This window comes from Palaemon carinicauda, chromosome 28, assembly GCF_036898095.1.
Source record: "Palaemon carinicauda isolate YSFRI2023 chromosome 28, ASM3689809v2, whole genome shotgun sequence".
NCBI lineage: Eukaryota > Metazoa > Arthropoda > Malacostraca > Decapoda > Palaemonidae > Palaemon > Palaemon carinicauda.
The window spans coordinates 35,856,731-35,874,864 of NC_090752.1; the positions used below are offsets into that span (position 1 = coordinate 35,856,731).

Here is an 18,134-nt window from a genome sequence, read left to right on the forward strand (position 1 = left end):
CTTTTATCAATATACGGATCAGTTTCAAAACATGTTTGTTAATCATGAAGAAATCTCTCATTGGAAAAAAAAAAATTGTTTCCCAACAAAGCCTCCTGGAGTTTTCGACAGAAGAGCTATTAATTCTACACCGCCAGGTTACTACATAAATAAAACCCAGGAAAGAAAAATTCATCGCAGAGAATTTGTTTCATTTAGAACAAATTTAAAGACCCAGTATCCAGTGATTATACCGACTTATCAAAATCTGCCTGAATTTTTAGAAAGATGTGGTATATTGAATTGAGTGAGTGAGAGAGAGAGAGAGAGAGAGAGAGAGAGAGAGAGAGAGAGAGAGAGAGAGAGAGAGAGAGAGAGAGAGAGATTAAAAATATTTAGAGAGAATTCCAAGGATAATTTTTGTAGGATTCAAGTTCCATTTCCTCCTACTCCCTAATTCCATCAATGCATATACAGTATCCCCTGTGGAAAGTCAGGAAAGTTCTTGAATATTATGGCAGTGGAAGGAAGGATGATAAAGGTCATTCAAGTTTTTACAGCACCAGAAGCATTCCAGAAATGAAGTAAGTAATATTATGGAGATCATTAACTAGCCGATAATTCTCGAGTATTGCATAAAGAAAAAAAAAAAAAAAAAAAAAACACCACGGTTGCATCTGATAAACAATTTACTGAAAACGATCAAATCTAATGGGTGTTTTTAAGATTTCCCACAAAGATCAGCAAAATGTGAAGAAGAATGTTTCTAAAAGTCCTTCAGTGTAATACAAAGAAAATCTTGTTGGTATTTCAACAAAGCTTTACGGATGACAGCCATCCCATTAAGGATCTTGTCAATGCTTTTGTTAAAACAGTATAATTTTCCAATTTAAGTCAACTAGAAATACTAAAGACATATTTCTCTTTACTTTCACTGCATTCTCAGAAGTTTATCTCAGATGTAAAGATACATAAAGGTAAAATTCATACATATCTATAAGAAAAAATGCCGCCACAGCACAATATAATACATTGTTTTTTTAAATAGTAATAATTGTTTAGCATCTCAAAGCACATCCACGCCACAGAAGGAGCTGAACGTGCTGATCAGCTCCTTGGAGTTGAAAGGAGTCTGCGAGGGCTCTTCTTATAAAAAAAAGAAAAGAAAAAGTTATTCCCCTTGTGAAGTAATCACCACTGTTGGCGACGAATATCGTTTAAAAACTTATAATCTGACGTGACAGCTACCAGGGTCACCGATGACTCAAGAACTGAAATTTTCTGAAAAAGAACTACGGATTCAGACGATTAGCAAGACTATTAATTTCTAAGGCTCGAGAAATCAGTAGGAAGACGTTGCTCAAGAAGTAAACCCAAGTAAATACCACTGAAAGAAACCAATACTATATCTAATATCTGAAGACTTAAGCCAAGACCTACAGAATCATTTCTACAGAAATATATTAATGAACCTATTATTATTCGGAAAGGCCTAAGCCATACCCATCAGCGAGTTTTCAAAACAGTAGGAAAAATTATGTATTTCAGGTACGCGAAATATAAAATCATTAACTAATTTCTTATCAAGAATTTAGCAAAAATAGAAAAAATAATTAATTATATGAAAATAGGAATTAAGAAAGAGAAAATGAGCACGAAAACGCCTCTTCCAAGTTGACAGATGTCATGGAATCACATCCTAACATTTTCATGCAATTACGCTGATTAAAACGGCCACATCGAACACGTGCAGTGATCCCCAATAAAAATCAACATGCAATTCCATTGCATTAAAACCGTCCAGGGGAATTGCTGGCAAAATTACCCAACAAGAAAATCCCCAACTTCATAAGGACTCTGACGCAATCAACCGAATTAATTTCTTAGCAACACAAAGGACACTGAAATCAAAGGACATATCTCAGACGAATCAAAGAAGGCGGATCCGGGTTTGCTTGTAACAACGGGTTCCACGGGATGCTCGACGTCTTAGTATAATATTTCCCAAACCTCAAACTACACCATGTTACTAGTTCCCCTTTTTGGTTCTGTTCTTTAGTAGTGAGGCAGAGAACATGTTGAGGGAATCCAAGTGATTCAGGATTAATAATTCTATTGGATCTTGATCACAGCCTCTGGAATAAGATTATCATCTCATTCTGCCTTATGGTGACCATGGGCATTTTAAATTCGCATTTGCTGTATGTCTTGAGAGAGAGAGAGAGAGAGAGAGAGAGAGAGAGAGAGAGATCACGTCCACTAAATAATCAATTCACAGAATGAATACCAACATATACGGACATTGCATGCATGAATACAAACATAAAAATTTGCATAATGAATGCATATATGCACCTGAAAATCTCAAAATAATCCAAAATTTATAGTTATCTGCCAAAAAAAAAAAAATCACAGACCTAATCTTAGGATTCCTTAGGTCAAGTAATATATGAACGACTATGAAAATAAGGAATTAAACATATATAGGTATCTTAAGAATAGCAAGCATAGCAGAACTTGTTCCATGGACTTGAAAAGTCATGTACCAGACAAAATAAGAACTTTGCTCGTTGAAAGAGTCAATTTCCTAAGCCGGATATGAGGCCCAGAAAGCGTTTATTGGTATATAAAAACACAAGACACTTGATGTATTTAAAAAAAAAAAAAAAAAAAAAAAAAAAAAAAAAAAAAAAAAAAAAAAAAGCACCACTCGATTTTCTATATTAATAAAAATAGATTGACAAAAAGTTGACTAGGGCTGGAATCTATAACATAAAGGGTAAAGGAGAGCTTTAGTGATGGCGAAGAACTGGAGGAGATTTGAGAACTTGCACGCACACCACGAGCAGTAAGACTCGATAAGACAAACTCACTAACGTCTGTGTGTTCATCAAACAAGGCCAAGTGTGGAGATGTAACCTCAAACCTTAAAATGTCAGAACGAATAGTTTGTTTATTCAGTCAACTACATCTAAATCATCACTATTTCAGTATCTTATGTTCACTCAATACTTTAACGTTAGCTAAATGAACAGCTTAGATCCTTCTTGGAATGACGAAAACGATGAAAGTATGTTATTTTTAGCCATCTAAATTTCTAGATCATTTTTTTTTTTCGTTTTATTCTTTCATTGCGTGTAAAATCTTAAATCTCAATTACTTTGACATGAACCCATTCATTAAAAAAAAAACACAGTAAAAGCAATTATGTTTAGCTCAGTAATGAAAACTCTTAACACATTAACAACTTATAAACATTTCTACCATACACATGTGAGCCTGCTCTCCTTAACAAAACATAAGCATGACTAAAATTGCTCCAACTATCTCTATGAAGGTGATCTTCGCCTACCTGAGATATATGTGATTTCACACAACTTAATAACAAATAAAGAAATAAGGTAGTGGGACTCCCTTCGACAGCCTCCATTGTCATTCGAGATGCTATAATCATATATTGTATTAATACAATCTCTCCATCTCAGACTTTTTATGGCCAGGCAAAACAGATGTCTATTCTTGACAGGCAACGGCTGGGAACTTTCACTATGGTTGATGAATAGGTTTCTTATAAGGTGTCACTCCAATGATTAAATACTATAGATTAAAATCTAGTCACGTCATATCTACTTTTCCTAATCTCGGACAGAAAAAAAATTATACGAAAACTGAAAAATCTTAATATGACAAATAAGGTCCTATTTATGGCATTCTAAAGCGTTATCACAAGAACGGTGTTCATTGGAAAAAAGGAACTGTATCATTTCATCATTTCAAGATTTAATATTTTTCAAGTGACGAATTGATGAAAGAACAGTGGAAAAACGAAATGAAAAGAACGGTAAATCAAATAATTAAATAATTAATAAATAATTAAATAATTAATAAAGTTAAATAATTAATAAATAATTAAATAATTAATAAATAATTAAATAATTAATAAATAATTAAATAATTAATAAATGATTAAATAATTAATAAATAATTAAATAATTAATAAATAATTAAATAATTTCCGATAATTTACGTACAAGTAAACCTAACCTCGATTTTATTTCCTCTGTACCTCTCCACGTCCACCTTTAAAACGAGCAATCGGCTAAAATGGGCACGTCACTGAGCGGTGCAGCTCTCCATTCGTATTGGTAGGTCCAGGGTCACTTACGGCCTACCATCCACCAGTTTACCTTTGGGGATTAAGATGTACGATGGAGAAAATGTAATGTCACCTTTTTATAGAGCCTTATCAACAGCTGTCAACCATGTTTATATCTATTCAAACCTTCGATCAAATGTAGATAATTTTTTACCATTACTGCTACTACTAATACTACTACGCCAACGATTTTGACTACTATCATGATTAATGTTAAACAAATCAGAGAATTAAACAATAGTATGCATAAAGACCCCACCTAGCAAAGTTACTTTCTAAATAAAAAAAAAAATGTAATGAGGTTCGTTGTGTCGGACAAAGGAACATTTCCATTCGCTGCGCCCTAAATTGTCCAGATTTTAAAGGAAAGTTGTTCTAGATTTACATCTAAAATTTATTCAGTAAATTAACTGGCACGAAGTAAATACAGTTAATACAATTAATGCATATTTCATTCAGCTATCACTATATTTACTAAAATTGGGATTGGTTATAAAGTCTTAATAACGATAACAAATATAATGGAGAATGCATTTAATACTGTTACTTCAGTCCTTCGTGCTAATAGAGAACTATCACTAATAATCATCCCGTTAATACACTTGCTTCAAAATTAATCTAAATAGTATATCCCTTTGCAGGACTTAATAAACCCATCACATACTTTTGTTGAAAGTTGTGTTAAGAAAACTCTATATACATTAAAAGCAGATATACAATTCATTAGAACAAATAGTACAGACTGCAAAATGCCTGAATATTGGAAGGCTAATATTACACTGAAAACGTCAATATAAAAATCCAAATATAAAAAAAAATCTGAGGAAGCACGAGCTTGTCAATAAAAATGGGCGTTTACATTTAATGATCACCGGTAATAAACGATATAATTAACGTTATTAACACTTGTTTTTCGATTTTCAGTATGCAATCAAGGTTCTGTATTTGAACACAGTAACACACACACAAATATATATATATATACATATATCTATACAGTATATATATATATATATATATATATATATATATATATATATACATACAAACAATATATATATAAATATATATATATATATATATATATATATATATATATATAAATAGACGCACACACACATATACACACGCACACACATACACACACACATACAGATGGTGGGAAATTTGATTTCAGTTAAGCCTATTGCACATTAGTTTTCTATCTATCTATCTATGTATCTACCTATCTATCTATCTATCTATCTATATATATACATATATATATAAATATATGCATATATACATATATCAATATATATATATATATATATATATATATATATATATACACATATATATATACATAAAAATATATATATATATATATATATATATATATATATATATATATACTGTATATATATATAAATATAATATATATATATATATATATATATATATACATAAATATATATATATATATATACATATATATATATATATATATATATATATACATATATATATATATATATATATATATACATAAATATATATATACATAAATATATATATATACATAAATATATATATATATATATATATACACATATATATATATATACATAAATATATATATATATATATATATATATATATATATATATATATATATATACCTCTAACAACATTAACTAAAAACTCTAAATTGCTGAATAGATGAAATTTCAGAGCAAAAAAAAAAAAATCTATTATAAAATGTATTCCAATTTAGTTAAAAAAAAAACTATATACTGCAATTTCAGTAAACATCCCGCTATGTGTAATCATTAATCGTCTTTAACAAGAAAAAACTCCCATCCTCCAACGCAAACTTCTAATCTGATCTTCCTTTCGCTTTCCTGCAGGACGCCTAGGAATTTCTTCCATTCCCAGGACAAAGAAAAACCCTGAATCTAATATCCATACGACCTTAGTTAACAAAGCAAGCACGATCTCGAATGTCTAGCCGGCAAAATGAGAGAGAGAGAGAGAGAGAGAGAGAGAGAGAGAGAGAGAGAGAGAGAGAGAGAGAGAGAGAGAGAGAGAGAGGGGGGGGTTACATTAGAGTACATATAGGTTATTTGCATAACCTCTTAAGGTTTCAGTATCAATGAACCTGCTATTTGCTGAAAGCCTGACAAAGCACAATGCCTAAAAAAGTCACTATTGCATTAAGATGCTCAAATGATACAAGGAGAAACTAAAAATAGAAAGACGAGTTCTGGTAAAAACTTGAAATTTATATGAAAAAAACCGCTTTTTGAATCTTGTATATCGTTAAGACCTTAAAATAAGAGTTATAACTTATTATATATTTCATATGACTCTGTGGCACACTACTGCGCATAATGTGTTCAGAGACTAAGGCACCATCTATAGTTTGGGAGGTGGCGTCAAAAAACCTTGTATTATGGACATTGCTGCATCAAGAGGGCTAATTGATTGATTGATTGATTGATTCTGGCATCCTGACATCCGTCATTGACACCGATATCATTTATCATATATAAAAACTAAGAGTATTCAATAAAAACCATAAAATTTATGATGTCATTGTAAAAGTTAAATAGTTTTCAGAAGATCTGCTTCTGAGATAAATCTAAATAGCCGCCCGCATTGTAGGACACATCATGTCCAAGAATCTTGGCAATGATGAACCTGCCATCCTCACCTCAAGCCTTAAACAGATATCTATTTCTTAAATTGCTATAATTGGGGCATTCGGTCAACAAATGCCTCACTGTTAAAGGTGCTAAACAGTCGTCGCAATGCGGTTGGTGTTTGCCCTTTAGCAGAAACTCGTGTATCAACCGAGTGTGACCAATGCAGAGAAGACAAAGAGTAGTCTACCACTTAGTGAGCATCGTGTTATATCTCCAAGGGGATATAGCATTCATTATTTCTCTCATCTTATTTTGAACCAAACTATCCCAATGTTGCTGGCAATTATCATAAGGTCATTGACGCCGGTAACATTTAATTTATGTATACAAAAATAAAAAATAAAATAGAATAAAAAATAAAAGAGTATTCAATTAAAATCATAAAAGTTGAATGTCATAAAAGTTAAATAGTTTTCAGAAGACCTGCTTCTGAAATAAATCTAAATATGCCACTTGCATGGTAGGACACATCATTTCCAAGAATCTTGGCAAGGATGAACCTGCCACCCTCACCTCGAGCCTCAAACAAATATCTATTCCTTAAGTTGTTATAATTGGGGCATTCGGTCAACAAATGCCTTACTGTTAGAGGTACTAAACAGTCGTCACAATACGGTTGGTGTTGGCCCTTCAGCAGAAACTCGTGTGTCAACCGAGTGTGACCAATACAGAGACGACAAAGAGGCGTCTTCCATTTTCGGGGCATCATATTATACCTCCAAGGAGATATGTCATTTGTTACCTCTCGCATTTTATTCCCATCTAGGCTATCCCATTGCTGTTGCCATTTATTGCAAACCAATTTCTTGATGTCAGGTAAGAAATCATTACAGGGAATGGGATACCTTCTTGACAGCAACTCGGATGCAGCCTTCTTAGCCAGTGAATCTGCCTTCTCATTCCCAGACACACCTACATGTGCTGGAACCCAACAAAATTGACCTGTTATACCTCTCCGTCCAATAGTAGAAAGCCATTCTAAAATCTTTAAAACTAGAGGGTTATTAGAATTAAAAACTTTCTATAGCTTGAAGGACACTCCTTGCATCACTAGAAATTGTAAAATTACCCTCCTTCTCCAACGCTATTTTCTCAATAGCGGTTAATATGCCATACAGTTCGGCAGTAAATATGGAAGCGGTCAGAGGAAGTGCACCTCTACAATTAAAACCATTACTATGTACTCCAAATCCAATGCCAGCATCAGATTTGGAGCCATCAGTATAGATAAAAGTTGATCCTCTATGTTCTTTAACATGTTCATTAAAAAAGAGACCTGGCTTCTAGGTCTGACATATTCTTCTTATCTCCAATAAAATATTTACAAAACGATATCTCTGGTAACTTCCATGGAGGCGTTGATGATACCTTGAATGGAAGTACCTTATTTCTAATTATATCCAGACTATTTAATAATCGTTTCACCCGAAAGCCATAAGGTTGAGGAGATTTTGGGTGCAACTCAAAGTATGATGCATGTCTTACAAGGCTTTGTGACGGGCCGAGAGAGGAGTTGTGAAATCAAAGGCAGATTGGAAACGACTGAGCTATATTGTTGTGGAACACTCTCCTTATATACAAAACCTCAAGGCAACAGGACATGACAAGTTCACAAGGCAGACAATATCACAGAGGAAAAACCAGACTTGAATTTTCATGTTCGTTTTAGTGCGAGGGAGGAGCGAAGATACAAGCATAATATATACAAAAGGAATTATGTACAATTGTGTGAAACACGGTTGGTACATGGCTCCCCCCCCCTAAAAATGACATACTGTACATGTTAAATAGGGCGCCCTGATCTAGAGAGGCGAACTGTAGGCGGGTCATCTGGCAGAAGATAAGCAGGTTTTAGACGATCAATGGAGACCCAGTCTTCTTTGCCCCGAATGTTTAGGAGGAATGCTTTCGGACTGCGTCGGATCACAAGGAAAGGTCCCGTGTAAGGGGGCGTTAACGGTGGCTTGCTGGTGTCGTTGCGCAGGAAGACGTGCGTTGCAGAGTGCAAGTCCGTTGGTACGTGATGCTTCGGTGGGGGCTTGTAAGTCTGGCGGCACGGAGTAAATTTTCCCACGACGTGACGTATGCGCTGGAGATCGTCGGAGGAGGTTGTAGAAGGAAAAAACTCGGCAGGGACGACCAACGGGTCGCCATACACCATTTCGGCTGCCGAGACGTCGAGGGCGTCTTTAGGAGTGGTCCTTAGTCCAAGGAGGACCCAGGGAAGCTGAGTAAACCAGTTGCAATCCTTGCAGCGGGACATCAAAGCTGCTTTGAGGGTGCGATGAAAACGTTCAACCATTCCATTGGCAGCGGGGTTGTAGGCCGTTGTCTGATGTAGGGTGATGCCCAGGAGATTCGCTAATGACGTCCATAATTGAGAGGTGAAAGTGGTTCCCCTGTCAGAAGTAATATGCTCAGGGATACCGAATCTTGAAATCCATCCAGAGAGTAAGGCAGATGTACATGAGGCGGACGTTGCAGTTTCCATGGGAATGGCTTCAGGCCAACGAGTGGAGCGGTCGATGACGGTAAACAGGTAACGATGTCCTTGTGATGTGGGTAGGGGGCCTACAACGTCGACGTGAATGTGTGCGAAACGACGCTGAGGTTGAGGAAAGGTGCCCACTCCTGAATCCGTGTGTCGATGTACTTTGGAAGTTTGGCAAGAAGTACAGGCATGGACCCAATCCTTAGCATCCTTAGAAATGCCGTGCCAAATGAACTTTGCCTTCAGCAGCTGTGCAGTAAAACGGCACGAGGGATGTGAAAGGCCGTGGATGAAATCAAACACCTGTCGGTGCATGGGAGCAGGAATCCAAGGTCGCGGTCTACCAGTACTGACGTCACAGAGGAGGGTGGTGTTGGAGTTTTCGAGGGGAAAATCCTCCCAACGGAGGGACGTGCAGGATGTCCTACAAGCTTGATACTCTGGATCCTGTCATTGGGCTTCAGCCAGGGCGTTGTAATCCAATCCCAGTTGAACGGCAGCCAACGTGTTTCTTGACAGGGCATCGGCAACGGGATTCATTTTCCCAGGGACGTATTGGAGGGTGCAATTGTATTCAGCCACGGCGGAGAGATGTCGGCGTTGACGGGCGGACCAGGCGTCAGACTGTCGAGTGAAGGCATGCACCATAGGCATGTGGTCTGTGCGAATGACGAAGGGCGTACCCTCTAAGAAATGGCGAAAGTGACGGACAGCCAAGTGCACCGCCAGCAATTCTCGATCGAAGGTAGAATAACCCGATTCTGCCTTGGACAGTTTTCTGCTGAAGAAGGCCAATGGGCGGGGCGAGTCTTTGACCACCTGCTCGAGTACTGCACCAATAGCGACGTCGCTGGCATCGGTGGAGAGAAGGAGAGGGGCGTGTGGGATAGGAAAAGTGAGAGCCGCAGCAGTTGATAGGGCCTTCTTTGCATTGCAGAAGGCTGCTTCTTGAAGGGGACCCCACTTCAGGTCCTTTGGCTTGCCCTTGAGGGAGGCGTAGAGGGGAGCAAGAGTGGCGGCAATGGCTGGCAGAAAACGGTGATAATAGTTGATCATGCCCAAGAATTCCTGCAGAGCTTTGACGGTCGAGGGCGTTGGGAAATTCTGAACGGCTGCTACCTTCTCAGGGAGGGGATGGACTCCTTCAGGAGTGATACGGTGCCCTAAGAACGACACTTCGTTGGCGCCAAAGGTACACTTGTCGTACCGGACTACAAGGCCGTTTTGTTGCAGGCGGTCGAGCACGATGCGCAGGTGACGGAGGTGTTCCTCTTTCGAGGAGGAGAACACAAGTATGTCGTCCACATAACATACACAGAAAGGGAGGTCCCCTAAGATGCCATCCATGAGACGTTGAAACGTTGCCCCAGCATTACGAAGGCCAAAACAGGAGTAATTGAAGGTGTATGTGCCAAACGGAGTGGTGATGGCGGTCTTGGGGATGTCTTCTGGGTTCATAGGCACCTGATAATACCCCTTCAGGAGGTCGAGCGTAGAGAAAACCTTTGCTTTGTGCAGGTAGGAGGTTACATCGGCAATGTTTGGGAGGGGGTAGTGATCCGGTTCTGTTTGCATGTTCAGGCGCCTGTAATCCCCGCACGGACGGAGGGAGCCGTCTTTCTTCAGAACGATGTGTAAGGGTGACGACCATGGGCTGGAGGCCTTTTGGCAAAGGCCCATTTTCTCCATTTCGGCGAACGTCTGTTTGGCGGCTGCCAATCGTTCCGGTGCCAGACGTCTGAATTTTGCGAAGACTGGGGGTCCCGTCGTCTTGATATGGTGATAAATACCGTGCTTAGCAGGAACCGTGGGCGTTTGGCGAAGTTCTGGACGGAAAACTTCCGGGTACGACGTGAGGAGGTGGGCGTAGGCATCCGTGGGTGCGCTGATGTGGAGAGCGAGGTTAGAGGGGCGGGTTGAAGAGGTGTCGACAAGTACAAGTCTGCGTTGACCAATCGTCGGTAGGCGACATCGACCAGAAGGTGGAAATGAGAGAGGAAATCCGCACCTTGGATTGGCATTGTGACGTCAGCAACGAGAAACTTCCAATTGAATTTACCGTTTCCGAACGATAATGTGAAGTTCTCGTAACCGTAGGTGGGTATCGCAGATCCGTTGGCAGCTACCAAGCGGACGTCGGCAGATGTAGACAGACTACGTTGTGCCTTGAAGAGTTTCCTTGGCAAAAGAGAACGACAAGCACCCGTGTCTACCAAAAATCGCACGCCCGTTCCTGCATCCTGTAAAAAGAAAAGATTAGAGACATGGGAGGCCACCGCCACAAGCGATGGCCTACTTACACGTTTTTTGGCCACTGACAATCTTTGGCACATTTCTTCGCGGTGGCCCCGAATCTGAAGTGGTAGTAGCAAAACTGCGGTGGATGGGAGGTAGTAAGTGGCTGTAGAAGTCGTTCGTTGGGGCGCGAGCGATTGGTGGGTGGTGGGCGGCTTTGTCGCCGCTTCGGCACGTCACGGGGTAGGCGTGTATGTCCTACGGCATTCATGTCAGCTTCAGTTGTCGTTGAATAGGCATCCTCGTCGTCAGGGGTGGAGGCGTTGATGGAGGTCTTGAAGTGGCTGTCCATAAGGGCGTCGGCTTTGGTCATCAAGTCCTTTATGGGTAAACTATCGACATCGGGTATGGCAGCGCGCACAGGTTCAGGTAAACGGCGTATCCAAAGGGCACGGAGTAGGTTCACCTCACGAGGAGAGCCGTCTGCGGCAGGTTGAAGGCGAGCGATACTGGTCATTTCCCTGAGGGCAAGCGAAGCCCTTTGGTCCCCCAACGGTTGTTGCGAGAGCTGAAAAAGCTTTGCTATACGGGCGGCTGGCGACGGCGAGTACTGCTGCAGAAGGTATGATTTGAGGTCGTCATACGCTATTGGGGTGTCTCCTTGTTCACAAAGCCAGTCAGATATTTCTGGGAAGGTGTCCTCGGGTATCGCCGCGAGAACATAATCCGCTTTGGTGGTTGAGCGAGTCACGCCCCTGATACGAAACTGGACTTCTGCGCGCTGAAACCAAGCAAACGCCTCTCCGCTGGCAAACGATGAAAGTTTGAATGGAGCGGCCGCAGCACCAACTGCCGTAGAGTCTGCCATAGTACCAACGATGAAGGGGCGAGGGGGTGGGGGTGGAAGGCGGGGTGGAAGGCGGTGGGAGCGAGTCGACTTCCGGGGTCACCAATGTGACGGGCCGAGAGAGGAGTTGTGAAATCAAAGGCAGATTGGAAACGACTGAGCTATATTGTTGTGGAACACTCTCCTTATATACAAAACCTCAAGGCAACAGGACATGACAAGTTCACAAGGCAGACAATATCACAGAGGAAAAACCAGACTTGAATTTTCATGTTCGTTTTAGTGCGAGGGAGGAGCGAAGATACAAGCATAATATATACAAAAGGAATTATGTACAATTGTGTGAAACACGGTTGGTACAGCTTGCAGTCTGAAAGGCTAGAGAGTTAGGGAGTTTTGCAATCTAAACCAATACCGAATAATGGAAGACATTCGGTAAAGGTCTAGAGGTAACTCTCCAGCATCAACAAGGAGACTTGGGATAGGCAAAGTTTTAAAAGCTCCAGTGGACAACCTAATACCTGCATGATGTATCGAGTCTAATATTTTTAACCGGCTTGGGGTGGCTGAAGAATATATTTCACAACCATAACTAATTTTGGAAAAAATCAAGGCCTTGTAAAATTTTAAAATAGTATTGCGGTCTGGCCCCCATGATGTATGGGACAATACTTTTAAGATATTCAGAGCTTCAACACATTTAGCTTTTAACGCTTTTAAGTGAGAAACCCATGTAAGCCTACAATCAAATATCAAACCTAAAAATTTAGCTTCTCTTGCACATGGTATACGTTGACCTTTAATGTATATATCCGGGTCTGGATGTACTCCCCGGATACGACAAAAATGGACAATGGTAGTTTTACTTGTCGAGAACTTAAATCCATTCATGTCAGCCCACTGGATAATTTTATCAATAGAGAGTTGGATTTTTCTCTCAACCATTGCCATTCTAGTGCCAGCAAATGATATTGAGAGATCATCCACAAATAATGTTGAGAGAACATCCCAGGGAATGACTGAGGATATCCCATTAATTGCTAGTGCAAACAGGGTTACACTCAGCACACTCCCCTGAGGAACTCCTTCTTCCTGACACTTACTCTCTGATAGAGATTCCCCCACTCTCACTTGAAAAACTCTATGCTTAAGAAATGACTGAATAAATAGTGGTAGTTCTCCTTTTAATCCTAGTTCATGAATTTTTTTAAGTATACCATATCTCCATGGGGTATCATATGCCTTTTCAAGGTCGAAAAAACTGTCACATGGTGCTGTTTGGAAGCAAACGCTTCACAAATACAGGACTCAAGTCTTATTAACACATCAGTGGTTGAGTGCATTTTTCTGAATCCACATTGAATCGGTGATAAAATACCCTTCTTTTCAAGGTACCACATCAACCTTACATTGACCAACTTCTCCATGATTTTACATAAACACGAAGTCAATGAAATAGGTCAATAGCTTGCTGCTAAAAACTTGTCCTTACCAGGTTTTAAAAAGGCTAAAATAATGGCTAGTTCCCAAACACTTGGGTAACTATGATCATGCCATATTCTATTAATAATACTTAAAATAAATAACTTTGTATTAAAATGTATATGTTTAACCATTGCATATGGAATTCCATAGGGTCCAGGAGCTGTATCGTTGCAAGTAGCGAGTGCGGAATCAAGTTCTCTTTCAGTAAAAGGAGAATTATACGATTCTTCCCTTCCTGTTGCAAAATTTAAAATTTTCTTTTCTTCAATGCTCCTATACTGGTGACCAGGAGCTGCTACACTCTTGCACGATACATTTGAAAAATAGTCAGCCAGGACATTGCTAACTTCATTTCCTTCAGTCACAAACTGACCATTCACTTTCAACACTGGTGGTGGGTTCGGGGTATATTTGCCTGCAATTTTTTTTTAATTTCCTCCATACAGAAGATGGTGGTGTTCTACTATTAATGGAGGAAACAAAAGCCACCCAAGATTGGCGTCTAGCTTCTTTCATGGCAAGACGGAACTGTGCTCTACACTTTTTGTATGATATCAAATTTTCATCCGTACGGCGTCTACGCAATCTAGTCAGGGATTTCTGGTGGCTCTGTGCAAGGCTGTTAATTATGAGGACCACCACGTGACTGGTCGTCTTTTGAATAGTCCTGTGGTTTTGGGAATCTAATTGATTCCTGCTGTATGGAGAGTTCCATTCAGTAGGTCTATGGCATCATCAATACTTTCAAACTGTTCTGCCCTCCCTTCGATTTCACTTAGCTCAGAAAATTTAACCCAGTCTGCCTTGTCTAGATTCCAACGTGGCGATCTTTGCAAAGGCGGACCCTTGTTGGTGTTTATAATGATTGGTGCATGATCACTAGTATGCCAATCATCTAATGTCCTCCAATCAAAATCAAGAAGGCAGTTAGAGCTTGCAACTGAAAGGTCAATGCATGACAAGGTACCTGTCTGAACATGGAAGTGTGTGGGCTCTCCTGTATTAAGGAGTCCCACATCCTCATTCTCCACAATTGATGAGATAATATTGCCCCTTGTGTTTGCTAAAATATCACCCCATAAAGGGGAGTTGATGAATGACCTCTGCTAAATTATCATATAAAATATTATCATTTGGAGGCAAGTAGAGAGAGCATATTGTATATTTTCTTCCTATATCAATTTGTACAGCCACTGCCTGCAGTGTTGTACATATAGACATAGGTATTTGGGGAACATCTCGACGAACGTACATGAGACTTCCACCATGGCTCCCTGCTTGATGATTAGGCTATATGGTGTTCTATAGCTAACATACTCTCGAGGACTAGGAGTGTTAGCATCAAGCATACTTTCCTGTAGACATAGAATTATGGGGGAATGTTCATGAATTAGGAGCTTAAGTTCTTCAAATTTCGCCCTTAAACCCTGACAGTTCCATTGCAAAATTGAGGAAAAAACTATGGATTATTTCGGGAAGACATCTTGGATGAGGTCTTCCCATTAGCAGTTTTTAATCTAACATTATTACCTGTAGGTTTCTTCAGAAATGGTCTTGTTATGTTGGGTTTTACGTTGGTGTTTTTCTTTGTATCTTTTTTATATATTTGTTGAGGGGGATGGTGGACCTCAACTTGAATTTCTGATTTATTTAAATTGTCTTCTGGTTGATCGCCAACATCAACAGACAAAACATCATATTTATTTGATGTCATAATTCTAGTATTTCTTATGGAAGGGGGTGAGAGAGATGGAGGTCTCTCTCTTTTACGATTAATAGGTTGCGAGTTGCCAGGTTTTTGTACCTTCCCCACTACAGGTACACCTGATAACTTGGTGTCAGGTGGAATCTCCATTAAATCAGGCAAGGATATGGCCTGGGAGAGGTCAGTACTATCCTTTGTAATGGGGGACAAAGGTTTGATAGTGGTGGGCAATGTCTTTTTGTTGATACTCAATGATAAATCTATAGGAGGAGATGTTCTTGTCTCATGCAGCACTTTATCAATAGATGGTGAATTCCTTTTTCGAGAACTACCTACAGTAGTAGGTGGGTGAGATGATTCCCGAGGAACTTTTTCTCCTGTTTTTAATGTCTTTGCATAAGTATTAGATTTATTTAATAATCTTTTGGCATGCCCCACGCTTACATGTTCAATAATTGATTTATTGAGGGCAGCCTCTTCTAACTTATAAAACTGGCAGCTCCTATCATTAGATTTATGATTAGAGTTGCAGTTTAAGCACCTTGCCTCAAGTGTACAATCCCCATGGTAAATATTGGAGCAAGTATTACAATTTTTTTCATTATTGCAAACTTTGGAAGGATGTCCAAATTTAAAGCAATTATAACATTGCAGTGGCTTCTGCTTAAAAGGTTGAACTCTGATCCTTTCGTTTTCTATGTCTATGTGGAAAGGTACGTCAGCATCCTGGAAAGTAAGAACAATCATTGATGTTCCAGTTACTTTATGTACTTTCCACACTGATAGAGGACACATAGCCAATATCTCCTCTTCGGTAAATTCATATAGATCCCTATTGAAAACCACTCCCCTTCCATAGCTAAAGTTTAGATGGGGTTTGATGTCCAATTTTACAACATCATTTACTGTCTTCAAATATGACTTGGCTTTTATCAAGTAACTTTTCTTCCCGAATCGAGATATATCTCCAGGTGCGATCGTACCTACCTTCCTCTGAAGAAATTTGCATATCTTGAAATAATTTTCCGTACCTCCTACAAATTGAGCAAGAAGCCACATTGGTGGTTTTGGCTTTCTTTGGGATGGCATATCTGCCTCTATATCTTTATCAGCCCAGTCTGCTGGTCTGTAGACATCCAGATCTCTAGGTGGCCCATCACACAGAGCACCCTTAACACTCATATTACCTACTTTAATATCAACAATGTTACAGCTTGCATTAAATGCTTTCTCATGACAATTAAATGATAACCAAGATTCCCAATTATCATCTTGAAGTTTCATTCTAATTTCTTTTATTGATCCGTAACACTCAAATATTTTATGTAGCTCATCATAATTAGCTTCTAAAGGGATTTGGGTAACGTGCAGGACATTCAGTTTTCCTGTGTTGCCCAAATTACCCTTTTTCCGGATGTTTAAAGAACAGTCCTTTTTAGTTCCTACGTCGTCAACGGAGTTTTCTTTAAATGAATTGCCAGAGGTCGTCAACAGTGCCGGGGGCGAGTCAGCATATCCAGGGGAGGTGGGGTCATTGTCACAAGAATCCATCAGAATAAAGAAAAGAGAAGAGTGATATTTTGAATAGTTTGATTTACCTGCTTGAGAACATTAAGGCATCACATGTTGGGAAGGGAATTTGCACTCTCCACTACTGGCACAGTGAGAGTATACTTCCCAGATGGTCCACTCCATACCCTACCCGAAGGATAGCATCAAAACAGATATAGAGGCACAGGTGTAAGCTGAACCCGCCTGTTAGGACTGAGACCAAGAAACTATGGAATCATCCTCCCCATATCTGTAATGACGGGCTTCTGGCCAAAAGCCAAGAGTCCTACCCCAAGCATTGGATCCCCATGGATTCCGAAGACCCAACACTTGAGAATAGTTCCGCCAAAAAGGTCCCAACCATCTTCGGGATGGCTGAGATCATCCAATACTCTCACATATAGCTTTGAGCACAAACACCTCCCAACCGTGACACCTTTCCCATTCATCAAAGCAGGCAGCAATACCGGATGTAGAAACATCCGCCCAAGTGGCAATAACAGATGTAGAAACATCCATGCCATAAAGAGAGAGAAAAAAAAGATAATAAACATACATATATATGTAAAAATACACATATACATATGGAAAATTTTACTCATAAGGTTGGGACAGCATCATGAAAGATAGTTTATACAGTAATATTAGGAGAAGGTTGAAGCAATATAAAGAGGAAGAAAAAGATAAGAAAGAGAGAAATTTAGATTCGAACTGGGGGAGCAATTTCCCCAAGTTCGAGAGCCCTCTTGCCCGTCACCAAGTTTCAGCACGGGAATAGAATGCCGTGCTGAAGCTCAATGACTTCACCAAGGCATTCTCTCATTAAGAGGGTGGCAATTATCATAAACCAACTTCTTAATGCTAGGGGAAAAAAATCATTACAAAGAATTGGATACCTTCTTGGTAGTAACTCAGCTGCAGCACTCTTTGCCAGTAAATCTGCCTTCTCACTTCCAGACACACCTACATGTGCTGGAACCCAACAAAATCGAATTGTC

At 39.4% G+C, this 18,134-nt stretch overlaps 1 long non-coding RNA gene across 1 annotated transcript in view; it reads right to left on the reverse strand.

Moving 5' to 3' along the window:
* The window catches only part of LOC137621501 (uncharacterized), a 190,030-nt gene that overhangs the window by 31,137 nt on the left and 140,759 nt on the right, over positions 1-18,134 (reverse strand). The window lies entirely within an intron of this gene.